This window comes from Nyctibius grandis, chromosome 6 (genome assembly GCF_013368605.1).
Source record: "Nyctibius grandis isolate bNycGra1 chromosome 6, bNycGra1.pri, whole genome shotgun sequence".
Classification (NCBI taxonomy): Eukaryota; Metazoa; Chordata; class Aves; order Nyctibiiformes; family Nyctibiidae; genus Nyctibius; species Nyctibius grandis.
In genome coordinates this window covers 16395556-16422367 of record NC_090663.1, presented here as the reverse complement: position 1 = coordinate 16422367, position 26812 = coordinate 16395556, and positions in this window count along the sequence as shown.

Genomic DNA, 26812 nt, shown 5'->3' with positions numbered 1-26812 from the left:
ACTGCACTCATAGAAATCTTCTGGCTACAAGCTATTGCTGAGTGCATTAAACAGGGAACGCATTACTCTTGCACCATTTTTTGTTACTTCTTCACCTCATTCTGTTTGTTCCTGCCTTCTAAGCTCACATGAAACAGAGACAAAATGGGAAGGTACTTTCTCACCGCTTAGATGGTTCTGCCTGATCTTCTGTTTCCCATTTAATCCTAGCTTGGATTCAGCTCACCTGTAAATTCATTGATATGTTGAATCTGCCTGAAACACAGAGAAGTGCCTGTGAAAGAATGGGCCTTCTCAACTTATCGAGGTCCTAAACAAAAAGGTATCAACCTCCCTGTTCCAGCTGGAAGGACTGAGTGTCCTTTTTTGTTTTGGGTTATTAGCCCTTGGTTTATAAGAAGTGCTGCAGTTTGCTCATGTGCTCAGCAAGGTAACCTGAAAAGAATTAAAATTCACCTCTGGGACCTAATTATCTCATCCTGCATGTCATTTTACACAGTTCAGAAGGAGAAAAAAAAATAAAATAAATAAAGATTATCAAAATTTGCACATTGGAAGAGAAAAGTTACTGATCCAGATACCCCTCAGTTTATTTCACACGGAAGAAGTAATGACCTGAATCATTTTGAAGGTGAAATTCAAAAATGAAGCAAACTTTTGAGTAATCCTAACTTTACATATTGCCCCAACCCACTAACCAAAGTGTGTTTGCCATTCAGGTTCCCCCTCCCAATGGCAGAGTTTCAACTGAAAAACATTTTCTTCGTTACCCTCCACGGTTCTGTTGCCTTTTTCTGTGCTTTCCTCTGCCCACAGCCTAATCATCTCCCCAGGTTGCTTGGCGGCTAACTAGGGTCAGACACTTAGGTAATGTAAATCAATTTATTCTGCAGACTTGGAAGAAGCCAAGACAATGCCACACACTTCCTGGCTGAGAACATGGCACTCTGTACATCTCTTTTTCTCAAGCACTGGGATCCTGTAGCACAGCAGGATTCTTGGGTAATAAGTTCCAAGGGAAACATCAAAAAGGTAGTTTGACTGAATTAGCTTCTCAAATGTTACAATACATTGATATTTCCTTACAAAGGCAGATTCCAAAACTTAATTTCTGAATGTCTAAGTTCCCTCTGAGAACTGGATGGAAATAATTTTCATCTCTTGTATGGATGCAGAAAGGTGATTTTAGCAAAGTTTATAACACTAAATATTTAAATATTTCTTCATATGACAGTGAGCAAGCTAAGGATTCCTTGACAAAACTCTGAATTTCTTTAACAATCTATAGTTAGTCTGCTATTATTTCACTTCAAGTATTGATTTATTTATTTTTCTGAGTTGTCTGTTGCCTTTCCATTATTCCTTGCCTATTACTCTTTGGGAGTCTGGCATATTTTTTCCACCAATCAGTTAAGTTTAAGGGCTGATTTACAGATAAGTCAGACTCTTCAAAAGCTCTGCCTGTTGGCCGTCAAACTGTCTTCCTCAGAGCCACTAAAACTGTGTTCCCTTCTGTTGCTATGTCTAACTGCTTGTGCACAGAAATATACGCTCCTTAAGTTATGAGATGTCAGAAGGCATCAAAAAAAAGGATTATAGGTATTAATAAGAAGCTGCTGACAAGATGGCCATTGGCAGAAAAAATCATCCTTTCATACAAGACATGGGAAGCTGGATTTTACTTGCTGGATAGAAAGACATATTATAGATAAGAAATAATTTTTATTTGCCATTTTATGATCTGGATTCTATTATTTCAAGACTTATAAACTGATAAACAATAGCCATAAGAGAGGGCTGGGCATTTTGAATATTACTGCAGGGCTTATCTTATGGCTTTCTTAGTTTGCCGGAACGTATGTTACACTTCCATCACGAGGTAAATCTCAGCCTTTGCCTAATTCATGGAAAGATAAAAACATCACTGGTTAAAACCAGCAAGCTTTTTCAAAGGGGAACACAACAAGTCCACAAAACTCCATACTTTTCAATTGATAATACTAGATCATTTGAAAAAAAATGGCTGTTTCCATCTGGTCAGCATCTGTTAAGCTCCATGTCACTACAGAATGTGTAAGATCTTTTCCTCTAGCGTTTGCTAAATTTGACCCAATTTAATTTCAAAAATCAAGCAGATGCACAACTTAGAGAGATGAGACAATCTTCCTTATACCTGCCCTCAGAGATAACTGTACTGATCATCTCTTGTATTAAATACAGCTGAATTACTTGGCCCTTTGTACATGCTGATCCCAACTCTCTTTATTTCAGTTCTCAGGGATGCTGTTCTTTAATGAAAACCACTATGGAACAGAAGATATTTTATATCCTTTGCTTATTATTAGCTGATTTCATTGGCCAGTGACTGTGTAAAATACATAACAATTTCTTTGGTCAGGGACAGCTTCCTACACTTGTGAGACAAACAAGAGGTGACATGGGAAAACTGGCATGCCCAGGAACGCAAGCTAGGTCAGGAGCAGCGCTAGCTCAGCCTGTCCCTATGTCCCAGATCAGTCCTCTGTCCCCTCGTCCAGGATCTCTGCTCACAGTGAGGTACAAGTAAGTGGCCAGCTTACAAGCCACAGTTACTGACCTTGTATATCTCACAATGACCACGAGGACTTTTTGTAATTTACTTGATTCTCTTCACATGAAAGCTAATCACAGCAGTGAACAATGCCAGTTTTACCCGTTAGCATCAACTGATTTTCATACTTGTTAAACATCCAGCTTAATCTTTTGTCACTTCAAGTATTGTAAAATTTCTCCTTTGATAAAATACAGGTGACAGAAATACTTGTGAAATATATGTCTGCTGTATTAGCAGCATTATGCTATATGTCTGTATTAGCAGACATAGCATATTTTTTGGCATCAGTGAGTTCTCAGCATGGCAAAGCAGTAAATCCTTTGTTTATATGAAATGTATTTTCCTCCAAAATGCCTTATTATCCTGTTTATTGGGTCACTTTCGCCTATTTTATACCATTGTTATTCCACTTTCCCCAGGGAATCGCTACTGATTTGAAGCAGTATTAGATAAAGATGAGGCCGTACCATACCTCAGAATGACTTCAAGTTTCCTTTATTTTGTGAAAGGTTGATTTAACATTAGATCAAGCATCTCTTGAGATCTTTTCATAAAATTGAAGTTCTACTGAAATATCATGTTTTGAGATAATCACATGCCTTAGAATTCATGGATTATGTGTATCGTGTAAGATATTAAACCTGTCAAGATGTTGTTTTTAATATGTCTTTTAGTTAAGACCATATCTTGACATGAATTATTCCTAGCATAGTTTCTCACACACTGGTTCAGCAAGCAATCATCTACTACATCCATCATTTCTGTTGCTGTCTCACCATATGTCTCAGAGGGGGAGGAGGGGGGAAGATTCCAGTTAATCATTTTTTTGCATTTGGTATGCAAATCACTTAAAATTGAATGATGTGGCAATTTCAAACAGTATTGTCCTGAAAAAGACTGAAGTTTCAGTACCGAGTTAAGTTAGATAGGTTTACTGGGTGGTGTGGTGGTTTTTTTTTGCTTGCATCTTAACAAAATTTTACAGCTAGAAAAAATTCTCATGATAATCTCTAGCCTATTTCCTCCTCAGAAATATATTTGCCAAAATCGGTTTTATATTATATTAGCAAGAGGCTTCTGCCTGTAATATTTCAAACCTTCATCTGTCCTTGGCTGCCATGACATTCATCCGTCTGACAAAATGGAAAAAAACCGTGCCAGCCAACGAGTGAATGCTCCTTTAAGTAAATTTGTTAGCCAGGCATAAAGGGTACTGTGCTTACTGAGGTTCTATTGGCAGCTGCATCCTCGAAGGTCTTGTGACCCCTACAGGCAATGGGTAACACAGGGCTGCAAGACTCTCGACAGGACATTCGAACAATAGAGCTTTTGCTTTTACGAACAATCTGTTTTCATCAGATGTGAATTAATCCACAGAGCAGTGGCACTGCGTAGGTTGCTCTTGGCTCTCTGAAGATGCACGTAATGAGATAAACAATGGTTTGTTAAGTTTCAGATTCATTTTCTAACCTTATGAAAAGCTCTGCGTACTGTTTCTCAATATTGGGAATTGTCCAGCCGTAAACGCGCAGAAGACTCAAATTTAGGAAATGGAGCAGAGCCTGAATAAAACCTTTGCACAAAACCAGCAAGGCCCTGAGACCTGAATTTCTCAGCTGTATAAGCAAAGATTCCTGTGCAGTCAGGCCTTAGCTGGACACAGAACAAGACAGAGATGGGGAGAAGGAACATTATGAATTTTTATCCTTCTGAGTTTTTTCTGAGAGGTCTGTGCTGTGCATAGACTACCAGGTAGTCTCTCAGGCTGCCTGCACTTTCTTTCTCTGTTGGTAGAAGCAGGGATCCATGGAAGCTATCACCACCAGCAACAACTGGTTTTGATTTCATACTTTTTCTGCCATTAAGACATATTTTATAAGCAGCTCTTTGTTTTGTGGGATCATCAGGTCAGCTTGGAGCTTAGCTCATGAGACAGATACAGCACTTACTGAGCATGTTTTCATCTTTCCATTCAGCAAGAAAAGCTTCATACTTCTGATAAGGGTTCCTCCTATGAAGAGCACTTACACACAACACAATTAAAGAAAAAAGTGGAAACAAAGAACATAGGGACGGGGTGGGGGTTATGTTATCTAATGATTTTTCCATATAAAAGCATGCAGATACATGTAGGAGCAGGGATAGTATGCAGGTCTTCTTCTGCCAGGTGACTGTACAAACTGGTAGATGATACAGCCATATTTCCTCTTGGTCCCTCTTTGATCTATTGAATTTTGAAGGATTTTCTGCGTAGTGGAACAGCTTCAGTCAGAGAGACAACAGATGCTCTCTGCCCCCTCATGCCCCACTCCAGCTCCTGTACCAGAATCGTAGTGGTTGGGCCTCTTATATGGGGGAGAGGTGAGAGATTTGGGTTTGAACCATCTCTAGCAGGGCAGGAAGCTGAGATGGAGTCTCTAAGACTCTTCACAAGTGATCCAGCTTTCACTGTAAAATAAAAAAAAAACATAACATCAGGCAGCTGTGGAGTTTAGGTTCCTCCATATGTAAGTGAGAGCTGAAAAAACGGCTTCAAAATTACAGTTTTCAGTATATGCACTTTAGTTTTGCCTATTTTAGGCACCTACATCGTTTTTGCAGAAGACCCTTATACTGTATCCTGGAAAGCAGTCCCATTAATTCCTGAGCAGAAGAGCTACAAATGCTACGTTCCCCGCTACTCACAGAGAAGTGGCTGTTTCTCAAGCTGCCTGGATATTACCGGTGACCAAATTTCTCAGCTGAGAGTATTTCTGTTATTCAGAAACAGGAGGTCTTGTGGTTTAGTGCCTGTGAGGGCAATTTTGTCCAGCATAAAGTAGTTCTTTGCAGTTAAGCTGTACCAGTGCGCCCAGCAATTATTAGGGTATTTCCCTTGCACACTGATACTTTGAAGCTGGGCCTGAACACTCCTGAGTCACAGTATGGAGCTCCAAACCTCTGAATGTTCTTTAAAATATTACCTTCAGTTTCACACAAAGAATATCTGGCTGTTGAATCGGCAGTCGATGCCTTCCACAGATACCTGCCTGGATCCTTCCACCCAGAATCAACCAGGTTGGAAGAGACCTCTGGGATCATCGAGTCCAACCGTTGCCCTTACACCACCCTGTCAACTAGACCATGGCACTAAGTGCCATGTCCAGTCTTTTCTTAAACACATCCAGAGATGGTGACTCCACCACCTCCCTGGGCAGCCCATTCCAATGTCTAATAACCCTTTCGGACAAGAAATTCTTCCTGATGTCCAACCTGAACCTCCCCTGGTGAAGCTTGAGGCTGTGTCCTCTTGTCCTATTGCTAGTTGCCTGGGAGAAGAGGCTGACTCCCACTTCACTACAACCTCCCTTCAGGTAGGTATAGACTGCAATAAGGTCACCTCGGAGCCTCCTCTTCTCCAGGCTAAACAACCCCAGCTCCCTCAACCATTCCTCGTAGGTCAGACCCTCCAGATCCTTCACCAGCTTGGTCGCCCTCCTCTGGACTCGCTCCAACACCTCAATGTCTTTCTTGAAGTGCGGGGCCCAGAACTGGACACAGTACTCAAGGTGCAGCCTCACCAGTGCCGAGTACAGAGGGACGATCACTTCCCTAGACCGGATGGCTACACTATTCCTAATAGAGGCCAGGATGCCATTGGCCTTCTTGGCCACCTGGGCACACTGCTGGCTCATGTTTAGCCGTCTGTCGATCAGCACCCGCAGGTCTCTTTCCACCGGGCCGCTTTCTAACCACTCTTCCCCCAGCCTGTAGCGCTGACCCGTGGTCACTGAGCCACTAACAGTCACAGTTAGTTCACAGTTAGTGAACTCCAGCTCAAAAACCACCAACTAAAACCTCTGCAGGTCATGTTGGTATTTGGGTCTCAAAGTATTTGCCTTTCAGGTGTAGAGTAGGTAGGTTCAGAGCAGCCCAAGGCAGAGGGATTTTCTCCAATGGCAAGCCCTGGCTATATGCAGGAGGAGGCTGTACCATATTTGTCCTAGATGAGTTGGAAAATTACTGTCTTGCTTCCCTAAAAAATATGGTTCTTTTTATTTTACTGTTAGAGTAGGGCCTGCAGATGTGACCCAAACCTTGATTCATCTCTTACAGAAGGAATAAAGAACCAGATGTGGATGGAAAAGGTAGAATAGTCTTTGGCCAGGAGCCTCAGCTGAGGAAGGCCTATGGAGGGCTCCATTTGACACCTCTCCTAAGGGGAAAGGACACTTCTTCAGCTAAAAAAATAATGACCATTCTCTGAAAACCATATATTTTATTTTCGCTGGGTAGCTCACAGACATTTTACAATGGCAACAAAGCTTTAATTTAAAGCACCAATGATGCAATCTTTCAAGAGGTAATGCTTGGTTTAGTCTCTGGCAGCTCTTTGATCCAAATCTCTTGGTCTTCACTTTTCATGGGCCATTAATGAAGAGACAAACTGCAAAAGAGAAACTTGATCCATCAAATCCATGCTGTTAGTTCTTTTGTCCTCTTTACCAATCGTATCCAGATCCAGGTAGTGGCTGGAATTTTCCATAAACCTCCATCACCTATTGCTTATTCCATTTTTCTTTCCTCTTTGGGCAGTTGTTATTTTAGTCTAAGCATAACTTTTGCCTACAAGATCTCTTGCATGGAGAGAAAACTTGCTATGAATACTGATATTTTATTGACTCATTTTATTTCCTAAAAAATGATATGACTTTGCATAACTCTTGATCTGGAATGTATTGTTTTGTTGCCTAAAGAAACATTAATCATAAATTCAAGAAAGACAGGGGAACAGAAATAACAAAGATGAAACTGGAACAAGAAATACATAAAACATTGGAAAGATGTAAATAAATTCACCATCATGCCTGTTAAATCCTAAGAATATCAATGATTTTAGAGAAATAATTGCTTACATGCTAAAGCAAAATGTTTCTGATCGTGACTGTTGTACTCTGTTTTGATAGCCCAAGATATTCCACTGTCTGAAGCATCTGAAGCATTGAAGTAATTTTCCTTTCAAAGTAAAAAGAAATATCAAATACATAAACAGAACTAACAACAAAGGCCTTTTTCTACCAAAAAAAAACCCAGTTAGAACAATTTTGAGTAACTTAAAGAAAATGAAACCAGATTTTCTTTTATTCTGAAAAAAAATGCTATGAACATTTTTAGCATAAATAGATATTAATTTTAAAATCTCTTTACTTGGCAAGCTATTTTCTTTGAAATACAAACCCAGAAAATTCTCAACCATTTCAGTATCTGAGATCCTAAAAGGCAATAACTTTTGCTTGGTGGCAATTTCTCTGTGGTAGCCATTTTGCTATGTATAATACCATGTGAGTTTCTTACACTTGCTTATCACCTTAGAATTTGAAAGTTATTTAACAATATTAAGGAAAACAAAAATTGTCTTCCAAATACAATGGGGGACACTAAAGCAGACACACATGGTCAAGCCAAAGCTTCAAAAACATCTACTCTATTTTGGATGCTCAGTTTGAATTCTTCCAAGCTAAGCATAGAAAAGACAGAGGATCTGAAATTAATGGGCCTGTGTTAATGGCTTAATCGAAGACACTCTGAGAAGAAAACTGCAGAAACATACCTGAATTCTCTTGATGCAGTACCGTTCCCATCTGAGGCTGTCTTCCCCTTCCCATCACAGTGTGGTGGGATGATCAGTCAAAACTGGCACTCGCTTATAAATGTATATTTATTTTGTTTGTCTCTCAGAATATGCACACACACAAACACACACACACACAGAGTTTTCATTGCTGTTTTACTAAAACAAATCTTCAGACCTCCAACAACAAACAGCCATTAGTAAGAATCCAAATGGATATTACAGAGCCTGACTACTTGTGCTTTTGAGATGTAAATATCAAAATTGCTTTTTGAAGAAGTAAAATGTAAAAGCAGTTAAAGTTCAGGATTCAATTTTTTCCTCTTCTTTTGACGAATGCATTTACATTTTAATTTTCAGTGTTTTCAATTTTCGTCAGTGAAAGGCTGTGTTTCGGGATGAAAAGCACAATAATAAAATGTTCTCCAGTCCATAATTTTCTTGTAATTCACAGAAATGATCTGAGGGCATATAGCTCACAACAATATATATTATAGTGTTCAGTGCAGAGAACTCAATTGTTAGGGCTGCAATTTCAAACATATGTATATTAATGAACTGGCTGTGGCTTCATTAGAAATTCCTATAGAGTTTTTTGCTGACATAGAATCGTCACCGCTGTAATCTTACAAATCTGCAAAGACTGTCAGAACTGTGCATGTTATTTCATTTATTCAATCAATATAAGTGTCAATGGCAATTACACTACAGAAATCCGTATAATAGTCCTATTTTTTTAAGTCCATATGGCACCATAGATTATAAAGGAACAGAACAATGCAACCTGCCACATCTTACATAATTTGGCAAAGAAGCGTGGCTTTATTTATAAGAAGAACATACTATAAATCCTTTTCTGCTTTTATCGCAATCAGTTCCCTTCCTGTGTTTGAAATGGTAAAGCAGATTTGCTAATGAAAAAAAAAAGGTCCAAACAAACACTGGAAATATTATTGGTCTTTACCATTAGCATGGGATAAATTTTTGCTACACACCTTATTCACTCTGACCACTAGAAACTGAAGAAAAAATTACTGTAACTTGCCAAACAGACAACAGCATCTACAGCTAACAACTGTTCAATGCGGTACCCGTTATAAGATGTAAGATTGGTGTGCAGAGCTATAAAAAACATACAGACTCTATTCTCAAAAACACTGGTACATCAATAAATAAAATGAGTTGAGAAACCAGAGGATAAGGCAAAATATGTAGGAGGTCAACAAAAGTCTGGTAGATAAAGCTCAGAAGCGAGGATGAAAAACAGCACAGAATGCAGAATGCATTCAGCACACTGCCGAAGAATAGAGACAGGCTGCAAGTAATAACAGGCTTCCTTGGGGGATCCTGCGATTTCGTCTCAGCATGGAGAGCTCGCTGCTGTCGGGAAGTGTCCCTCTGCCCATGCTAAGGAAGCCCAGGGAAGCTGTTTGAAGGCTTGCTCTTTGGGGAGACAGCATTCTTCTTTATTGCACACACTGCAATGGGTTTTTTTTTTCTGTTTGCAGCAGACACCTTGCCCTGCTCACATTCATTTCTCTTTCCCTCTCTAAAGCTTTATTTCTCCTTGCCTAGGTTTGCGGAAGCTCCCACCAGCACTCTTTGCACCTAACTGATTGATGTCTTCTGATCAAGTTTCATTTTTCAGGTTTGGTCAGCATTCTCCTCCCCACACAGCTGTCAGGTTTGTTATCTTCTTTCAGCGCAGAGAGATGGGACTAAGATGGACCTATAGCCCCCGCTCCTTTCAGCTCTGGTGCTGTTGAAGGCACTTCCCGTAGGCATCCTCCTCTGCCTCCACACAGAATCATAGTATCGTTTTGGTTGGAAAGGACCTTTAAGATCATCAAGGCCAACCACTAACCCAGCACTGCCAACTCCACCACTAAACCATGTCCCTAAGCCCCTCATCTGCTCGTCTTTTAAGTGCCTCCAGGGATGGTGACTCCACCACTTCCCTGGGCAGCCTGTTCCAATGCTTGACAACCCTTTCAGTGAAGAAATTTTTCCTAATACCCAATCTAAACCTCTTCTGGTGCAACTTGAGGCCATTTTCTCTCGTCCTATCACTTGTTACCTGGGAGAAGAAACTAGCACCCTCCTCACTACAATCTCCTTTCAGGTAGTTGTAGACAGCGATAAGCTCTCCCCTGAGCCTCCTTTTCTCCAGACTAACCAACCCCAGTTCCCTCAGCCGCTCCTCATAAGACTTGTGCTCTAGACCCTTCACCAGCTTCGTTGCCCTTCTTTGGACTCTCTCCAGCACCTCGATGTCTTTCTGGTAGTGAGGGGCCATCTCATCTGGGGAGAAAAGAGTCTCTCTTAGAATAGGAGGTGAAAAAGCCTGGCCTTAGCAAGCCAGTGACTGAGAGCTGGCTGCTTTCTGGAAATATATCTAAGGATAAGCATCAGGAAGATCTATTTAAGCTAAAAGTTAGAACTGGCACTAACATCATGGTTATAAAGGAGGCATGAACCACATCATATTGGAAACAAACACACTCACATGAAAAGATTGATCTAGGAGTCTAACTTCTTTTAAGGGAAAAGCTAATAAACATAAGAATAAGATTATGTAACATAATGCTTGCTCGCTCGAATCTGGAGTGTCCCCAGCCCTGATACAACTGATACAATTTCAAACGTGAACATCATACAAACAGCAAAGTACCTTAAAAATAGGAAGGAAGCATATTCACTTCTACAGTAATTATTCCTCATTATATTTACATAATCATACGTATTATTCTAAACACAATATATGTGTGTTTATTGACATAGTGGTGTTGTCAATATATTTTTCCTGAGAAAGTGTCTGCTGAACCAGTGCTGAAATCCAAGTATTTTAGTGGAATTGAACACATCACACTTGTCCACTGACAAGATCATGTCCTTCACATTTTTGGAAACTTAGTCAAGATCGTCGTGTTCACTCATCCTAAATTTATTTGACCTTAATCCATGCTTGATGATGCACTGAGAAAGCCAAAAGGGACATACCAGACATAATAAGAGATATGCCTCACGGCAGGGAGCAGTTTATTTTAATGATTATTTAGAAACCCCTTCAGTTCCCCAAGATGTGCTTTAGCAGTTGATTATAGCTTTTTTCAGCATTTTAGGAGCTGTTCCTAATAATACAGCAGATTTTTCTAGCTGTTAGAATTGCTTACGTTTCTGATTAATTTTGTATCAGTTGTGATTCTGAGAGGAGATACTTGCCCCTATTCACAGCCTGTATAACCAGAAAAAGGGAACTTTGCTGCTGAACACCTAGCCCTAGTACAAGCAGGCAGTTGAGAGGCTCTCTAAGATAAAACTCCCTTCGATTTCTCCAGATTTTTTTTTTCCCAAGTTAAGGCTGCAGGACTTGGCAGTGAGTTTGCGAGTGAACTGAGTTTTACTACTCCATTACTCATGTGTCTCTATTTTTCCCCAAACTCTTTATATAGCTGCCACAGTCCCTCTGCACCTTGCAAGAGATGGATGAGCCAAGAAACACCTCTTTAGCAATACCTGTAGCACTTGCCAAGTGCCAAGTCATCTATTTTACGTAAGATATAAGCAGTAGCTCTGTGTGCCAGACTGCAGGCCAACTGTCCTGTAAATAAATCCTCATCTTTCCAAGTTGACCCTCTGCGCACATTTAAACACTTCATCCTGCAGGACTCGGGGCTGCCCCGTGATGCACAGCGGCTACAAGGAGGAGTCTGCAGCTGCAGACAGCCCTGCAGTAAAGTACTGGGGACACCAGCAGAGATGGCTTCCCAGAAAAGTTAATTACCAAAGTCAGGAGAAGCATTTGACCACTTCTGCCCCCGCCCAGGAGGTCGCTGCTCTCTCCTCTTGCCCAGGTTTGTGTCTGGGATTACAGGAGCTGAGGTTTCCCTCGCTGTCCTTGGCAGCTAGCCGCAACGGACAGTGAGTCCACAGTGGGGTAGAGAAGACAAGAGAAATAAACAGCGGGATAAGCCAAGGCTTGTTGTTACCTGTAGATTGTATTCTCCACTACAAATGTTTGGCAGAGATGTTTGTTTCTTAGGAACCACCGAAGCTATTTGCACACTGCTTGTACCACAAAGCAACTGATTGTTCCTATTCATAGGCAGGGCTCATTTACCTTTCTGCCAAAGCAATTTTCATGGAAAACAGAGTTTTAGACAACAGCTGCAAAAAATACCTTCTTTATAGAAAGACACAACCGACAAGCAGTGACATCCCTGACCCCAGTCCAAAAATGGAGCTTTTATGCAGGAGTCTGAAAAAATCTATAATGGGTGAGGAGAGGGAAATCACTGCATCCTTGCAGGATTACTTTTTGCTCTTCCAGCACCTGCTTCTCCAAGGGGCTGGATCCTGCGGGATGACAGCAATTGCTGTGGTTTCTGTGCATGCTGCAGTGTCACCACTGGCCCGACAAGGTGAGATAAACTCCATTGTGCTGAGTAGCAGTCCCACACAAGTGCTGTGACCATTACATGCACAAAGACACTGAGCATTCCACTTGCAAAATCCTGGGGGACTTTATAATATTGTTTCCTCAGTGGCCACGTAGTCGCTTTCTTCCAAGATCAGGTTCTCCCACACTTGGGCAAAGGTATGCCACAGCAAGCTGCAGGAATGGCCTTATAACATTGAAACAGCTACCGCGGTCAAAGTACAGTCCTGCTCCCACTGCAGCTGACTGCAAAACTACTTGAGCAGGATGGGCAAGTGAGGGACTGAATTAAGCCCACCCCCTCCTCTCCAGCACAGTTGCTTCCCCTATATCCCCCCTTCCCATTTAAGTGCAGGCACAGAAACTTCTCGCTCAGCTAAGGACCATCTCCTGGACCCACAGCCTGTGCAGAACATCTCAGCATGTCAGAGCTGTGAATGCCTGCCCTCCCTGCGACCCTCTGCAGCCCATAGTACCATGCCCTGGCTTATCCCAGCTACAAAGTGAAAAAAAAAATACTTAGAGTGGGCTTTGGTTTTCTTAGTCTGTAGCTTCTGGATTTGGTGGGCTTTTCTGCTTGCAGTTGAGCTGACTTTCACAGCAAATAGCATAGATTAAGTTCTGTGCTCTGAGCAGGGATTTCTCATTTCATACACCATTTATAACTTTCTGCAGTGATTCCACAAAGTCAGTATCTCTCCGTAACACAAAGATGAGAAGGATGGAAAATATAGCTGAAAAAGTGACAAACCTGCAAATTGCATTTATGTAGAGTTCTGGTGCCACAAAGCTTCTACAGCAATTTTATGGAAACCTAGCAAATTCAGTATAAATAAATTTACAGTTTAGGAAACTTATGCATTTATGGATTTCAGCACAGTGCCATATTACAGCTTAGCAGAGATGTTAAATATCTCTCGCACAAAATGGAAATTAAATCTGCTGTTCTGTTTTGTCAGATCAGGTCTTTGTCTATGGTACACCGGGCATAGATTTCACTGCTCTTCTCTCACAGAAGTTGCAGTAGCAGTGAAAAATCACACAAACAAAACCCAGTTTTGCAAAGGTTGCAAACACTAGGTACATCAGATTTCTCTGTAACTGGCAAGAGATGTCTTTTTTCCTTTTCTGTTTCTCTGACATATTCCATCCGTCACTCATTACCAGAAAGTGAACAGGGGCTACTACAGAAAAACTGGTACACTTTGGTAACATCCTGATTACAGTGAAGTAAGCAGAAAAAATCCCACAGGTTTTATTAGAGACACAAACTGCTCCTTTGTCCTCAGTGCTTGTTTTTATAGTCAGAACCAGTTGCCAAAATGCTGGTCCTCATCCCTCTTTCATAGCTGGATAACCAGGATTTACTGTGACCTAAATCACTGAGGTCAGAATGGTGTAAATGAGAGGAGAACTGGGGCCATCTACTGCGAATTTCCAGACACCAAAAAGGAACTGAAGAAGTGAGAGATTTTCTTACCAGCCTTCAATTCCTAATGGGCAAAAGTTTACAAAGAAAAGTCCTATCGTGCCTGTCACCCATATTTAACTATATCTTAAGTCAATAGGAAATAACGTCAGTAGTATACATACACTCACAAACATACATATATGAAAACATAAAATTGAATTCAGGTTGAAATGCTTTTCATTTCAGTACAGCATATTGACATCAGATAAAGAAAAAATATATATTATTCTCTGTCTAGCTCTTCCAAAGGAAATAATACCAAAGGTTTAAGAACATGCATTGGCTCCCTTCCTAATAGGATTTAAAATGTTCTTTTCCAATGTAAGTGCAAAACCAAACATTAGGGTTGAAAATCAAGCACACTAGTCACGCACATTCAAAACTGATGTGAAAAACCTGGACCTGCTGAAGCCAGTGGCACAACTCCCATTGACTTCCATGGCGCCAAGATTCCGTCCAGTGTTTCTAGGAGAACATTAAATTGGCCACATTATGTATCTCGTTTAACGTACTAGGGTAACAGGCATGATTTATTAAGATCTATATTCAACACAGAAATCAACTAAATTGTGGAAAGTATTTAAATTAATGTATCTGTAACAATAGGACCTCTAAATTAAGGTAGCATTCAAAATCTTATTTTTGGTACTACCTGACTTCTTGCTTTCCAAAGAAGTATTGCAATAAGGAAATTTTGAACTTGATTTACCGCTTTTCCCACAATAGAACAGCAAAGGTAGCACCTAACATAGGAGTCTTATCAAAAGCTTCCTTAAAAAACAAATGAAAAAAACTTCTAATCAGAAGATATTAAGGCACAAAATGTACAGAGACATGAGTAAATTATTTTGCTCTTATTTTTCTCAAACCAATTCCCTGCTTATTTTTAACCCGATTACAAGTCTACTGGCTGCCAGCAAAATTTGGATCCAAATTTTTCCTCTAAGCAAGTGAAATTGTTTGGATAGTAAAGTCAGAATTTCTAACATCGTAACCAGGTTGCCTCCTGACTTTTTTAATAACAAAAGTAATTGGATACATTAAAACGGCAATTCTTTAAAGTCCAAGACAAACATCATGATAAAAATATCCATTTCTTTAGGGACAATTCTAGTATAAAAGTGAAACCAACAGGATTTTATTGAAATTACTTCAAAAACCTATAGCCTTTAACAGATTAATTTACTTTCTGTAAGTTTTGCTGCATCTTAGGTAGGTTTATAAGAGGATTGGAATTGCATATTCTGTAACGCAGGCGCTACACCTCTTAAAAGGTTATGAATTTATTGTCACTTTGTTGTGGCCAGAACAAACAGATCATTTAATTTGTCTTTCCTGTATTGCAAAACTGGAACATCTTACTCATTTTCCTTTGTCCAGAACCTTTATTTGGCCTCAAGCATCTCTGTAAGCGACAGACTAAGCTGTTGTGCCACACCAGGCTGGTCACATTCTCCTGCAACCGTGCAAGAGCAGTGCATTGACTGGTGAAGGGTGGGCAGGCGACACCAGCAACTTTTGTGCTATAAACAGTGGGAGAAAACAGCTGGACCACAGCACAAACCTTGCAGAATCCTGGTGTGGGCAGCCACAGGTGTGCAGGCAGGTACCGTGCCATGCTGCAGGCCAGGGACAATGCTTCTGGGTGCAGAGTGCTGATGCATGGCAGGGGACATGGGGCACAGGGCACCATGGCACCCAAGTGAGGTGGGAACACCTTTCTCACCCCAAAAGTGGCTGTCAGGCAGACCCTGGGCACATGGAAATGATTTTAACTTCCAAGAGCAAATTATTGCCATCCCCACCCAGCCCCAAATAAAATATTTCCAGGCAAATTTGTACTGAAAGGGAATAAACTCTGACCACTGCAGGCAACTGTCAGAAACTCTAAATGATGAGATTTGGTTATAGGCATTTCTTAATGCAGAACAGCAGCAGCAATGAATATGCTGGGACAATGCGGCGGTTTTTATTCTCTTTCTGTGGAAGAAAATAAATGGGGAACTTCATATATTCACTGGCGCAAAAGCCAATAAAAAATCACCACAAACACCCAGCATAATTTGTCGCACAAGGAAGTTGTATAACTACTTCTGAGTGCTTGATTAAATATTCTCCTAAAGGATGTGCTTTACTTGTGCCATAAACACTTCAGGAGATGCTGAATTTACCACATTCCTTGACAAATTATTCCTTTTCTCCCTGCTAAGAAACTGCATCTTCTTTCAGGATTTATTCTATCTAACTTCAATTTGCAGCCATCTTGTTGTGCCTTTCTCAGCAAGATTGAAAAATCCTCAGCGAGAGCCTTGCTGAAGAACCGTGCTGCATTTTTGTTATGCACTAAGCACCCTTCCTTCAAGCCACCTCTCAACTTTGATAAGGAGTTCAATCTGTTCACAGCTTCTCACATCACGACACTTCACGTTCAGCCACTGGATCTTGTTTGCAGCCCCTCGTTCCTTCACAGCCCTTGCAGTCCTGTCCTTTAAATAATATTCCTGTTTTGTCTTGCAGACGCTGCTGCAATCCTCACAAACCAGGGGCCTCCCAAAGACACCATCAGTTCCCTTTCTCCAGCAAAACTTTCATGGAAACCCAGCTGTTAACCACTGAACTACCATCTTCTGCTGTGCCTACCCTACCCTCCGAAATGACGCGATAACACACTTTTACAGCAATTTTAGTACCTAGGCCTATTTTAAACAGCATCAACTTGTTTTAAACCTCACCCTATGAACACGCCATGCCCTGGATCTCTCCTTGAAGTATCATGGGAAATACGGGCTGTCACCATCATTACTTAGATTCCCTTCTCCTTTCCTTTCTGTTACTTTTCCCAACTATGACAGCTTCCCATCAGCGTGGTGCAAGGGGAGGTTTGCCCATGGGACTGGACAGGTACTGCCCTCCCCTCCTCACCCACCTCCTCACACACCCCACAGCTTCACCTGTCTGCGACTATATAATACCATGCCTCATGCTGTCATTTTTCTTCGTCTGTGATTTTTCTTTTTCACAGTGGAAAGAGAATACAGTTTATTAGTTGGATCCTGTGGGTTTTTCTCAATATTACTAGAAGAAGCCAATATTTTACCAACTAAAGGAAATTTATAAACAGCCAATTTCTAAATGAAACAGATGGCTTATTAAAAATGAGCAGTCGCTTCTTTGGCACACAAAAACAGTTTTAACTCTTTTTGTATCATAATATTACTGGCTTTGTGAGTGTTACAAGTAAGAAGAGTGACAGTTATCATAGACCCACCATGTTAAGCAACAAATAAAAAAAAATCAGTTTTGTGTTTTTGTTACAAATAGCAAAGATCCTCTTATCTTCACTTATATGTATGTAACAGAACTAAGTGAAAAATCAGACTAGTACTTAACTCATGAACAACTGGTTTCATTTATTGCCAAACATTTTCAAAACTGATCCAGACCTGCTGGACAGAAAAATCACCGTACTGAACTTCTGAAGTGACTGCTGACACTATAGTGCCCCTTCCTCAACTAACTCAGGGTTAGATCATTCACCCAGGATGTGGGTAATCTGAGTTAGCCTGAGACATAGAGACTTTTTTTCTTCTTGGAAAGTGAACAAAAACCTCTTAGCACATGAACAAAAACCTCAATAATACGGACAGTCCAAACATGTCGCTAAACAATCACATATGAGACAGTCTTAATTTCATAATTTCAAAAATGAATAAAGACACATTTTCTTGCAGCTCTGGACAAAAATCTGGAGGACTTTCTTTCACTTTTCATCAAAACTCTCCAAGAAAAGCTTCACACAAGCTTCATACGTGTATATATGTACATATATGCATTAGAAAGCTGTAGATGTGACATTAGAATACAGCTTTAATTTCTAAGAAGTTAGGGGACTTGGTTTCTCTCCATTTATCACATCTTATCAGAAGAGTGGAAATGGCACACTAGTCTGAGTCAAAACCTCATGTGCCCAATATTTCCTAAGAGATGAAAACAAATTAAAAGAAGACAAGCTTGCCTACTACTCATCAAAAGACTGCGGCTGTTCATCTGAACCAAACTCCTGAGCTAAATCCTGAAACTTGTGAGATTTCCTTTTCTTCATCAGTGTACTGTATGAAACAAGCAGCTTTCAATATATTTGTTTGAAACTCCCTGAGAATATTAATAAACCTAAAGAATATTAATACATCTATATCTAAGTGAAAGGTATGATAATTTATCATCTGAAATCACTGTTTGGATTTTCTTCACAGATACAGAGTAAGCAAGCATTGACCTCTAGAATTATTTTTGGCAGAAAAAGGAGGTTGTAAAAATTATGTACACGTCAGCAAGCTAGCATTTTTTATGGCAAAGTATTTGCATGTTTGTTGATTATCTAGTGTGTGCAGCTTCCAGAAACTTTAATCAAGAACTCACCATGGCAGAGGAAAAAGTTATCACCTTAGTCACAAATATATTTCCATAACGGATAGCTTCCCCAGTCTTCCCAAGTTAGCCTACGCTGTACTTTTCTAGAACGATGTTGCTGACACTATCATGAGATATTGATATATTTAAGCTAAGCCTGAGGATTTCAAGACTTTCAAAGAAAGAAACCTCATAATTTTCTACAACTGGGTGTCTGTCTTGATGCTATGAATAGTGAATTTGCAGTAATTTCATTTAGAGAGAAGCAGAGAAAAAGGTCACTTCAAACATGGGAAATTAGGAAATGTGATTCTATCAGAAATTGTGTTGAAAGGATTAATTTCTTCAAAAATAAAATAAAAGAGCAGCTAAAAATATTAATCTTGTTCCACAGATGTTTGATAGAAAAGAAGGCATGAAAGAAGCCCCCAGCCTGTTACAGATGATACACTGCCACATCCAGTCTTTGATTCAATTAGACAATGAAAACACATACACATAGGCTGCATTTTTCTTCAGTTGTTGCCTCCTTTCCGTAGGATATTACGTGTTGGAACCGCTGCAGCTGCTCAGTGCCACACCGAAGGAAACAGCGTGGGCTCCTGCTGCTGCAGGATTCTGTCCAGAATAGCTGAAGACACTGTGGTGTTATCTTGCCACCTTTTCCAGTCATTAGCAGAACAGTACAGGGAGAGAGAGTGCCAGAAGTCCTGACACATCACACATACAGTGATTTGATTTCGAAATGCCTTTAGCCACAGGACAGCAACTGAGGGCATTTCTAATATCCGTGTTTTATCAGATCATCCTCTTTAACCAATAGTAGTTTTAGACATTGATGTGTGTTCTGTACATCCTTTAGTAGCCGGCCTCTCCTGTGATAAAACATGGTATTTTCTATCTTGTAGCTACTCTCCACCCTTAAAGGTTGTCATTAGTGCGTTGGCCATACTGGATAACAATTATCCAGAGTAACACTGATTGATATTTTTAAGTCTTAGAATATTAGCATGTGGCAAGTGCCTAATTGCTGTACTTCATCTAAAACCAGAAATAATATCCAGTCTGAGCTGAATTAAAAGCCAGACAGTGACAAAACCAAGAGGATTTGTGCATGTGACAGTGCACTTGATTTATTGCCTCAGATTGTAAGCAGTAAAAGGCAGTGTCAGTACTTATTTTCAGGTGACAAAAGATATAAAGAGGTTATTATAAGGACTCCAACAAGTTTCTACTCTTCTGATCTGGGAGAAGATAGTAATGTTAGGTGTTACATAGGGACAGAGCAAAAACACAAGAGACTGAAAATAACTGGCCATGGAGGAGCTTCCCAGAAAGCAGCTGAAGGCTTCAACCCTTGGGAGCTGTATACACCCAAAACACAGATTTTCAAAGCTTTTATCTAGTCCTGAGGCATTTCAGCTGCTAACAAATAGTAAAGTCCCTGAGGCACTTAATATTTTGCTTCTAGGCAAAAAACTACGCTTCAGAAACGAAGAGCTCAGCACTGAGCTCGTGCCTAATTCCCAGCAGGACCGGCGCAGTAAGGTCCCTTGTCTCTCTCCGTGGTTTAGCCCCACAAGGTCACACATCCTGGAGATATGTCCCCCAAGCAAGGCAGGCAGCATACCCTTCGGATCAGTAACGGGGGCTGTCAAGGGAAACACACTCAAATCTCTGATGCTTACACAACCCGTTCCTCAGAGAAGGACCCCCCAGCGTCCAGCTCCAGGATACTCAGAGGTGCGCTGCTAGCGACACAAATCAATGGCAAAACCTCAGTAGAGTCACACATTTCACACTTGGCTCTTTTATGCTTTCAGTGGGCCACTGAAAAAACACAGTTAGTCCGTTAGGGTGGGTTTCACCTTGTCTGACTTCAGCTGCCTGAAAGTTAAGTGCCTGTTCAAGAGGATATTGTCAACACAAGGAGAGACACACTTGCAGGGGGCAATTTATCCCATGCATCTCAGACACGGACCTTAGGATCAGGCAGTTCACATTCTGGAGGGGTCCCTTTCTCTTAGCGATCTGGGGTATGTCTGTACTGCAGGACAGTGCGATCCATGGTGTGTCCTGTAGTCCTGCTCACCCCGTTGTCAGCCCAGAGAAATCCTGGGGGTCCTGGGGCTCCCTCCCATCCCACAGGCTCAGGTTTTCCTGTAGAAATAGCCAGGAATTGCAGAGGGACATTTCACCCTAAGATGCAGTTGAGTTGCAGCTGGAGTAGACATCTGAGGATATGGACCTTGAAGGGTATTCCAGTGCTATATAATGTAATGTAAACACAGCCTGGATTCATAGCTTAGGTGTGGACCCTTTTAGCCAGATAATTAGGGGCGGTGAATCCAGAATTTAATGATACATACCTTAATGATACTTTTAACGGCATTTATGAAACAAAGAACACCATAATAAACCTTGCACATAGTCTCTCTTACTATCTTTCAGACTGAACTCATGCTAATGGCAAATACATTTTAATGCTGATTACATTTTTTTAAATTTAATATATTACAGTAGGTTCTACACAAATATAGTGCTGTATTTGAAATATACATGTTGCAAAGGAAAAAAACAGAGATATACAGGAATGCATCCACTACTGCTGAAAACAGTTTCCAGCTTCCAAAATACTTTTCAGATTTCAGCATATTTATTATTACACCATATTTATTTATGTTAGTTCAAGCTCCTAATTCATATTGATTGAGATTTCACTTAAAGGGAACTTTACATAAATAAGAAGAAAGCTGGTCATATTTGGTCTAACTTTTCTTCTTTTTTTTTTTTTCCAATTAGAACTGGCCAAAACAGAGACGAAAAGAAGCTTCTTTCCCATCCTGTTTTACTGTCTTCTAAAAATAAGGTCTTAACTGGTGTGTGTTACTTTTCAGATTTATTATATGAAATTATGTCAGAATTAGAAGTACATGGTGCCTTCAAGTACATACCATTAAAATGGTAGCATTTAATATTACAATATTGAGGTACCTTTATAAGTGCTTTGTTTGCCACAATTATGTATTTAACGCTATGCTACTCTAATGTTTTGGGGATTTGACACAAAATTAATGGTATTTTGCATATTATATTCTTTACTGAGCATCACAAAGAGGTCTTGCTGAATAGACAGTATGAGATTCCTCATCCTCACAATTTACAAATGTAACAGGCAAAAGAACAGAACATGCAGGCACAGAGAGTAGAAACTATGTTTTTATGATAAACACAAGCATATAGCCTATAGGTTAATAGCAAAGGCAGGATGAAGATTCACATCTGCTGATCGTCAAGGCAGGGATAAACCTGACTTGTGGATGGAAGCAGTTCAGTTCCTGCCTCCAGAAAGTGTTGGGCACACACTCAGGAACATTATATTTTGTCTTTCAGTTCATATAGTTAAAATCCTAAAGCCAAGTTTCAGCAGCCTCTTGGCTGGCTCTGAATTTGCCAGCTCCTCTAAGATCAGACCTGAGAAGCAAGCCCTGTTTCAGGCCCCCAAGAAATGTGAAGCATTTAAATGGACTAGGTGAAGACTGTTCACTGAGCACACTTTTATTCTCAGGTTTTTACAGGTTTCTTTTGAATTGTCTCAAGTTTCTGCAGCATTTATAAGCTTAAGTATGGAGCTATCTGCATGACATAGGGTAGGTGAGAGAGATGTGCATCATCAAAAAGCATACATTCACTTACAAACGCTTGCTAAAGAAAATGCTTCAGAATTGCTACTCTGTTGTAAAACAGGGATTTAACTGATGTGCTTTGTTTTATAAGCATAGAAAATAAAAATAATGGACGTTTGATATACCACAAATAATGAAATACGGGCTGAAAACCAACTATTCTGAGCAAAGAAAAAACATTCTCCTGGAGCTGTCTTCTGTAATCTAAATTTATCTTAGTGAAGCAAGTTAGGAACTTTCTAGTGTCTTAGAGAGCTGAAGTACTTATGCAGCTCCTTCATCCAGTCTGTTTTATAGGTACAGTGTTGTCACTGAGCTCTTGATCTTGGGTAACATACACATCTGTACCACCAAAACACTGTCCTAGCAGCCTTTTGCCCAACAGCTATAGGAGTTTCATACCAGCTTAGCCAAGAGTGAGCTTGAACATCTTTGGTTTTCAGTCATTACCAAGGTTTGCCTTTTGAGGAAAGTTGGGCAGCAGTGGGAGACTCTCTCCTTTATTTTTGCCCTTTCCTTGATTATTTGGGGGCTGTCAGCTGGTGACGCCTTTCGACTGTATGGTGACCTCCTCTACAGATATGCTTGGCCACCAATAAATAGGACTGTCATTAGACCTGGCAAAAAAAAAAAAAAAAAAAGAATAGTTTGACAAAGTGCCTGGCAAATTCAGTCAGTACCGGTAATTGTAGCTATCTGGAAATCCTGGACAAATGCAAATTTCTGCTACATGGGTTGACTCTACAGTGCCTGCACAGAAAGCTCAACACTTTTTGCCTTCATTGCTTATATCCAGTCTTTGCTGCACTGGGCATTTTGCACACATACCTGGATTGCAGTGTTACTGTCCTCAACACATCGACAGATACAAAACCTCTCTCATTTGCAATAATTACTGCGTGCATGCTGCATGGCACATATATATATACATAGCCTTGCCCAGGAGAAAAACGGAAGCCCAGCTTCTACGGAGCTGAGTCCCTTAGAAAATACTGACTATGAAACAATCAGGTAGGAAGGCAAATCATTCTGGGACTTAAGGAAAGAAGGAAAATGGGTGCATATGCTGCCATTACAGCTTTAAGAGAGCATTTCTTCTTCTGGGCTTGCAGACAGGATGGAGCCCTGAAGGTCTGCACCTGGACTGGATTTGCTATCAGTTCATCTCTTTGAACCTTTGTTTGGCAGATGCTGTATGAAAAAAAATAGGTTTGTATCATCTACCTACAGCATGTGCCATTGTGGGTTCACTAGAGCAGTTCTGATTTACCGTGTCTGGTCAGTGCACGGTACACTGAGCTGGGCAAGGCTTTGCAGTCAGGCAAGAAGTAGGACAGACAGGAACCTGGTGAGGCAGATCATTCTCAACAATAGTCTCTAATGCAGAATGAAGTGGCAGAAACAGTACATTACAGATATTATCGTCATTATCTCTTGCTACGTCTAATAGGTTTTTATATCATTTTGCTCATTTTTACAGCTTGCTGGCTCAGAACCGACATTCTTCGTAATTCACTGGAAGAAATGCTTGATTTCATCTCCCCTTGTTCTAACCATCCACAGAATGGATGAAAAAGGGATGTGACTGCTGGGGTAGAATGACTCTTTCTTGCATAATTCAAACTAAGGCATTTCTAAAGCATGGTATTTTTTGTACACAAAGGGATAAAGGATGCTTCTTTTTACATTTCTCTTGGGCTAGATTTTTTTTTTCATTTCTTTCAGCTGATGAAAAAACTACAGAAAGGCCCAAACTGGGCGAAGCGCAGTCCTCATGAAGATATAAGGAGGGATTCAGCAGTGAAAAAATCTCAGAAGACTATGCAAAATGGTTACACAAACCCCTGAACCAATATCTGTAGGATTTTCCCAGAAGAGAATTGATAGTCTGCCTCTTTCAAACTGCCTCAGGACGTGGAACAGAATGATACCTCATTATGGAAATATCATAAATTGTTCCAGCATTTTTTATCATCTGAAAATGAAACCTCTTCTATATGAAGGCTAACAACAGGTTAGCAATACGTGTTATGATAGAAACCCCACTGTAAATACAAAATAATTTAAAATCCGCACTATCCTGGGGGCATGCCAAGAGCCTGCACCGAGGGAGCTCTGGGGAGCAGGGAGTGCATGCTACTTTCTACCTCTTCCTTCAACAGTTTATTGTTCTTCTCATGTATTTGCTGATATAAGCAATGCCCTGGGTTTCTGCATGCTCTGCAGGGATGCATACCCCAAGGAGGGGGCAGAGGGAAAGCGGGGAGGTTCCAGTTTGGGGACACAGAGGGAACGAGGGCCAAGGGGGTATTGTAGAGCATGGGTGGGGGAAAGCAGAAGCACCAGGGCTGCAGAGTGGGAGCCGGACTGGGAGGAACGTGCCAGCAGAGAAGCATGAGCATGGGGTCCTGGGGGAGGAAAGCCAAGTCTGGAAGCATGGTGCAAACACGGGAGTGCAGTGGGAAAATGGGATTGTGCACGAAGCATCTGAGGGGTAGAAGTTCTGAGAGGAAAGAGGAGGAATCTGCCAGGGGTACAGGAGAAAGCGGGGACACAGCCACTAGCAACACACTGCAATGTTGATGGACACCTGCAGTGTGGGGATTAGCTGCTTGCAAAATAAACTAAAATTTAGCTACCAAGTGTCATTACTGAAAGAGGCAGTTCCAAGTGTCACTTCCACTGCTGTTTCACACTGGTAAGTCTTTATTAACCTGCCCACACAGTTGCCTTGTATACCCCACTCATACTGTTATTTCCGAGTATTCTGCTGGCCCTGTTCTTATTACATTCAATAAGTATTTTTCAAACGGTGGGTGTTTGGTCTGTTGTGGGAAAGGAACAAGAACTCACTGGGGAATGCAGATGAGTTTTCCACCTCACTTGCTCTGTATTCTTTTCTAGACCATGCATTATTCTCTGAATGCCTTTTCTTATTTTTCTAAGGTAAGTACAGCCAGTTCTTACAATCTCTCTTCTTTAGAGATTTTTCTTATGTTGTTTATTACTGACAGTTCTTTGCTAACTCCCTCTAGTCCTGCTGCCAGCTGGGCTGGGCCACTATTGCTCCAGCTGTTCTAGATGAGGTCCAACCAGAGGTGTCCTGGGTGACATGACAGACAGCAGTCACACATCCCCTGAAATACTGTACATGCATACATGTATATGTGTTCAGTGTTCAGTCTTGGTAGGACTTTATATATCATCTCTAAATGTTATTATGCCACTTAGACAAGTACAAAGACTTGCACTTGAGGAGGAAGATAGTGGGTTTGGGATTATCCTCCATTCCTGTGAGTGTTCAGTCTCATCTTAGACAGGCTGTCAAGAAATCTCTATTCCCAACACAGCCAAACGTAACCTTTATCTGTAGGAAGTTCTGTTATGCCAGAGACAGAAACCTGGACAGTCTTTATCACAAAGCTTTAGCTAACACTATACGTAAATGGAACCCCAGCCATCGGAGTTCTGAAGCACGAGGTCCAAAGCCTTGAATTTTCTTTGGGGGTCTGCAGATTGGTTTGGGGAAGAGAAAAGATACAGGTTGTGCGGGCTCATGTTGTTGTTTTCTGCCCTTGCTGGAACAGCCGGAGTGCCAAGCCTTTCCATGCAGGTTCAGGGGATCACCGCTGCTTGCAGGAAAACGGACTCACGGGGAATGGGTTGATGTTTCTGAGATGGAGTTAGGGTCCTCAGGATAGCTGGAGATGGTAGAAAGCATTCTATACTGCTATACAGCTATGCAAGAGCTTGTTTGGAATCTATATATTTGGCTGGCACTCAGGTGCATATTGTGTAACATCTTGTCTAGTGGTTACAAATATAAGTTAAATAAGGCAGAAAAAAAGAATTAATACTTCAGGGACTCTATAAGCGAAAGTGTGTCATGGGGAACACTGACAAGTCCCAGATATTGTCCTCAGGGCTTATGCTGTTAAATTCTGTACACAATACATGCTCACACTGTAGTTTTTTAAGGAGGACCAAAATCTATACAGTTTATTATCCCTCTTTGGCAACTAGTGTCACTATAATGCTTCCTACATATTTCTCAGAGATAACATCCTGCTACACAGTGCTGCATTTATTCTGGAGTGCCTGTATGTAAATGAAACCATCAGCACCAAGGAAGCAACAGATATATCAGTCAAATACTGTTTTCTTCTCCGAGTTCCGGAAAAAGTTGTATTTTATGGACAATTATTGATATGATTATTACTTCAGGATCTTTTCTTTCATTTAAGAGTTATAAGCTCATGTAAGAGTGTATTTAAGATCCATATTTGACTTTGCTTTTTTTTCTGCATGCAAAAAGAGACAGTGAAAACCTTGTCTTTTCCCTTTAAGTTCTCCCTGTTAAAGAGGATGTTGAAAGTTTGGTTTCATCTGTTGAAACTGTTATCGACAATACACTAAGGCCACACACCACTGGTAGTTTGCTCATACCACAAAAACAGGAGAAGCACATTTTTAAACTGGCGGCTTCTCACACCACTGGTTTTCTCTTCTAAAACTGGGACTAAATTCTGATGAAAGGAATGTCCATATGCAATTGCTAGACAAGAGCTCACACGTGTACAAAGCAATGGGCCTGTGCCCATAG